Source organism: Colossoma macropomum, unplaced genomic scaffold (assembly GCF_904425465.1).
Source record: "Colossoma macropomum unplaced genomic scaffold, Colossoma_macropomum, whole genome shotgun sequence".
Taxonomy (NCBI): Eukaryota; Metazoa; Chordata; class Actinopteri; order Characiformes; family Serrasalmidae; genus Colossoma; species Colossoma macropomum.
Window position 1 is genome coordinate 35,232,037 of NW_023494802.1, and position 6,086 is coordinate 35,238,122.

A 6,086-nucleotide genomic window follows, 5' to 3' on the forward strand; every position below is an offset into this window, starting at 1 on the left:
GAGAGGGATGTTTTGAGAGCGAGAGAGACGATAAAGGAGACAGACACGCACACACACACACACACACACACACGCACACACACACATAGGCATATATACACATTCATATATATACACGCACACCTATAGGCAAAACACACCAATACACACACACACACACACACACACACACACACTGTGTGTCTATCAACCATCTATCTACAGTGCTATGAAAAAGTATTTGCCCCTCACCCGATTAATTCTATTTTTGCTAATTTGACACCTTTAAATGTTTCAGATCATTCAACTAATTTTAATATAAGATAAAGACAACACGAGTGAACACATTTTAAATGATCATTCCATTTACTGAAGATAAAGATTTATTCAAAACGTATATCACCCATGTGAAAAAGTAATTGCCCTCTAAACCTAATAACTGGCTGTGCCACCCTTGGCAACTGCAATCGAACATTTGCAATCATTTGCGATGAGTCTTTTATATAGCTGTGGAGGAATTTTGGCGGACGCTTTGCATAATTATTTTAATTCGGCAACATTGGAGGGTTTTTGAGCATAAACTGCTTATTTAAGGTCTCACCACAGCATCTCAATGGGATTCAAGTCAGGACTTTGACTCGGCCACTCCAAAACCTTCTTTTCTTTTGAGTCATTCAGAGGTTTGTTTGCTTGTGTGCTTTGGATCATTGTCCTGCTGCATAACAACTGTGCTTGAGCTTTAGGTCACAAACTGACAGGCGGACATTCTCCTTCAGGATTATCAGAGCAGAATTCATGGTTCCATCAGTTATGACAAGCTGTCCAGGTCCTACAGAAGCAAAGCAGCCCCAGACCATCATACTCATGTAGCAGCCCCAGACCATTACCTCCATGTTTGACTGTCAATATGATGTTCTTATGGTGGAATGCAGTTTAGCTTTTCAAAAGATGTAACGGAACCCATGTCTTCCAAATAGTTACACCTTTGCAAATGTGAGACAGGTCTTTGTGTTCTTTTAGTCAGCAGTAGTTTGTGCCTTACAACTCCCATGGATGCCATTTTTGCCCAGTGTGAAATTTTGGTAGGTCGGCCACTCCTGGGAAGATTTACCACTGTTCCAAGTTTTTTCCAATTGTGGATAATGGCTCTCACTGTGGTTCACTGGAGTCCCAGAGCCTTAGCAATGACTTTGTAACCCTTTGCATACTGGCAGATTTCAGTGACTCGCATCTGTATTTGAGTCTCTTGGCATCATGTGCTGCTTTTTGAAAACTTCTAGCCTGCTTCTCATTGAAAGACAGGTTCTATGTAAGTGATATGATTAGCAGCAATCATGTCTGGGTGTGGCTAGTGAAATTGAATCCAATAGTTAACTGAATTTGGTTAACTGGTTGATTTAGTAGCTAAGTGGGTAATTACTTTTTTCACATAGGGCCAGGTAGGGCTAAACAAAAATCATCATTTAAAAACAACACTTTGTGTTTATTTGCGTTATCTTTGTCTAATCTTAAAAGTAGTTTGATGATCTGAAACATTAAAGTGTGTAAATATAAAAAAAATTGGAAGGGGCAAATACTTCTTCATAGAACTCTATCTATCTATCTATCTATCTATCTATCTATCTATAGACAAAATTATTCGGACACCCTCCTAATTGTTGAGTTCAGGTGTTTCAGCCACACTTATTGCTAACAGTTGGATTAAATTAAGCACATAGCCATGCAGTCCCGATAGACAAACACTAGCAGTAGAAAGTGTCGCCTCTGCCACAAGTCAGTTTGTGAAATTACTGTCCTGCTAGATCTGCCCCTGTCAACTGTAAGTGCTATTATTGTGAAATGGAAGCATCTAGGAGCAACAACAGCCTAGCCATAAAGTGGCACACCACACAAACTCACAGAGTGGGGCCACCAAGTCCTAAAGAGCACAGTGCCTATCCTCTGTAGAGTCACTCACTAAAGAGTTCCAAATTGACCCTGGAAGCAACATCAGCAAAAGAACTGCACGTCAGGAGCTTCGTGGAATGTGTTTCTATGGCCGAGCAGCTACACACAAGCCTAAGATCCAAATGTACAATTCCAAACCCCAAGGGGAACCACCTGTGCTCTGGAGCAGTGGAACTGTCTGGCAGTCTGATGGAAGAGTCTGGATTTGTTGAATGCCAGGAGAACGTTACCTGTCTGACTGCCTTGTGCCAGCTGTAAAGTTTGGTGGAGGAGGGATAATGCTACGGGGTTGTTTTTCAGGGGTTGGTATAGACCCATTAGTTCCAGTGAAGGGAAATCTTAATGCTTCGGCCGACCAATACATTTTGGAAAACTGTGTGCTTCTAACTTTGTGGGAACAGTTTGAGGAAGACCCTTTTCTGTTCCAGCATGACTGAGCCCCAGTGCACAAAGCAAGGTCCATAAAGGCATGGCTGGGTGAGTTTGGTGTGGAAGAACTTGACTGGCCCATACAGAGCCCTGACCTCAACCCCATCAAACACATTTGGGATGAACTAGAACAGAGACTGTAAGCCAGGCCCTCTTGTCCAACATCAGTATCTGACCTCACAAATGCTCTTCTGGATGAACTGTCAAAATCTCCTCTGTATAGTGTAATGATGTAATGTACTGCCTGTCTGTGTATCTGTGTATCGTATGTACAGTGTAACAGTGTGATGTATTGTCTGTCTGTCTCTCTGTATATTTATCTAGCCTATGTACAGTTTAAAAGTGTGATGTACTGTCTGTCTATATGTCAAGGTATCTACATATCTAGCCTATACACAGTGTAATTGTGTGAGGATGCACTTACTGTGTCTGTCTATCTATCTATCTATCTATCTATCTATCTATCTATCTATCTATCTATCTATCTATCTATCTATCTAACGCACACATATGCAGTGTAATAGTGTGAGGACGTACTGTTCAGTGTGTGTCCCTGACCAACCTCCATTCAGTCTCCTCTCATCCAGCTGCCCACACTTATTAAACTTTCTGCCTGTCTGTCTGTTTGTCTGTCTCTTTCTCTCTCTCTCTCTCTCTCTCTCTCTCTCTCTCTCTCTCTCTCTCTCTCTCCCTCTCTCTCTCTCTCTGTCTCTCTCTCTCAGAACAGGGGCAGAACAGAGTCCCTGTTTTGGGACTGCGCCATCTCATTAGTGGGAGTTTCATTAAGTTACATAACCTCCTAAACACTCTTTCTCTTTCTCTCTCTCTCTCTCTCTCTCTCTCTCTCTCTCTCTCTCTCTCTCTCTCTTCCTCTCTCTCTCTCTCTCTCTGTCTGTCTGTCTCTCACTCACTCACAGAGGGAGGTCTGGCGTTTTTAGAAGGTCTTTAGCCCACTCAGTCATAAAAGACACAATAATGGGCAGAATAAAGTGTTATTGAGAGAGTCACGTACTGTTATGTGTTTATACACCTCTAGGTTTCCCCTAAAAATAACCATGAACTCACCTCCCCCACACTCTCTGTCTCTGTCTCTCTCTCTGAAGTGCCACTAGAGCATTGTTTATCCACATGACAGACCATGTGATTGATAATGATTGGAGCAGCTGAAATTTCTGTCCCTCTTCCATGCAGGAACAGATGGTCTGATGACTGTAATCCATTGCAGTCTATTACTGACACTGTCATTATCAGACATATTGCTCTATTTAGTGTTTTTAACATGAGAGGCAATGGCAGCTCTAAGTTTCTCAGTTTGGGCAATAATGCTATATATCATTTTAAAGGAAGTGTTCAGTGTTTATCAACCTGCTGTGTCTGCTGTATCTGCAGGATATGTTAGATTACCATGGACATACCATGGCATGGTAATCTCTATTTGACTTGGAGCTGGCATAACGTAGCAGACTAGGGTCAGATTCCCTGTTTGGGCCCACCATGTAGAGAATCAGACCCTGATCTGCCAGGTGGGTTTGATTCCCTGCTTGGGCTAGCCCACCATGCTTTACCAATAAGAATCTTTGACTCCTACTGCTACATTCACCTACATTGGCAATGTAGACTTATTAGGGTGGGAACAAACTGAGTGGGAAATTTTTAAACCAACCCAACACGTTGTGAAGAAACAGCTCAAAGAAGGGGGCAATGGTGTGCTCATCAACACTGAACAACGAACAACAAGCCTGCCTTTGGCCCATGGCTGTAATGTAAGTTAGCATGGTTGAATTGTCCCCTGAAAAAAGTACAATTAAGCATGTAGATATGTGTTGCATGTATGTAGAACACATTACATGCGGAAAATTTTTGCAGGAAAAAAAAAACTGTTCTGTTAGCTAACAATAGTGATTTGCTAGCTAGCTCATTTAGCTTGCGTTATTATTTAAATCTGGATGTTAAAACAGTATAGACTGGACCAGTGGTTTTCTATCTGTGGGCCTTGGCCCCCTAGTGGACCACAGTGGTACAGACAAACACTGGCAGTAGAATGGGTCATTCTGAGGAGCTCAGTGACTTTAAACATGGCACTGTCACAGGATTTCTATCCTGCTAGATGTGCCCCAGTCAACTGTAAGTGCTTTTATTGAGCAATGGAAGAATTGGAACGTTGACTGTGAGCCTGACCTTCTCGCCCAACATCAGTGCCTGATCTCACAGATGCTCTTTTGACTGAATGGGCACAAATTCCCACAGACTCACTACAAAATGTTGCAGAAAGCCTCCCCAGAAGAGAGTCATAGCTGCAAGGGGCGCAACTCCATATGAATCCCCATGGCTTTGGAATGGCATGTCCAACAAGCTCATATGTATGTATAGTGGGTGGTATCCACATACCTTTGGCCATATAGTGTATCTCAGAACTGTGTCTCCATGATATGATTCCTGAAAACAAGTCACAAAACAATCTGTATCTGCCACATCTGTAGCATATGGCCAGTTAGCATGGCTAATAATAATTCTGATAAATTTCCCTGAATAAAGCAGAAAACCTGATGACTCATAGCATGTTTAGACTTGAAGCTAATAGACAGATGTTTCATTAAGTTGCCTTGTACAGGGAAATGTCTCAGAAGGATTGTCTGTGGCAAATGACCATATGCAACACTGAACATTCCTTCAATGTGTGATCTTCACCCACAGGGCCCTCTGGTTCACCCCATCAGCACTAACACTAACTGCCTCCTCTTGCATGTGTTGGGCAGGAGCAGGAACACACTGTCCTGAGCAGAGCTGTGGGTGGTTCAGAAATGTACCTGGAGAGCACTGGCCTAAACTCTTTCTTCTTAGGACTGAAAGTATGGCATTGAAATACAGTGCCACTCTCTGGACTCCAGAGAAAATTGCACATCAACAAGTTCAAAACACAACTGCTCAGCAACACCACTCTCCCCCTCTACACACACACATTAATTCATTAGTTAAGGCTTCATTGTACAGATAAAACAGCCGTCCACTTTTGCAGGCCAACTGGCAAAGACCATCTGAGAGGTAAATAGTTTACATAGTTTGATGCTTTAGATTAGCACAAAATTTGGGATGACCCAATATTGGGGCAATACTGACTTAAGATGCAGATAGCTCACCATGAAATACCTTTAATTCTGATACTAGTAAATATATTACATTAAATCGGCAAGGCTACCCTTATGAAGGGATCATGAATGGTTTAAAATGAGTCTTTTACTGCTTATTAATTAGGTCATAAAGACCTTAAAATCATTAATAAGCAGTTGCAATACATAAATAAAAAGGGCAACAGTGACCTGTTGTTTGCCTTATAGCAAACCCACATTCACTTATACTGTTAAACCTCAGATTTTTGATGTTTACTGATCTTACTTTGTCGTCTCCATCAGTCAGCATTAAACCTGTCAGCTTTATCACATATACATATTCATCAGATATAACAGCTCACTTTTTTATTATTGTGCTATAATAGCTTATTATTTATTTATTAGTTTGTTAATTGTTATAAGTGAAAGTTTTAAACCAGTCATAAACCCTTTATAAGGGTAGTCTTGTTTTAAAGTGGTACCATTAAATTTAATAATGATAGTACATTGTGCCATACTACAACCCCATTTCCAAAAAAGTTGGGATGATGTGCAGAATGTAAATAAAAATAGAATGCAATGATGTACAAATCATATAAATGGAAAATATTACAAAGACAACAT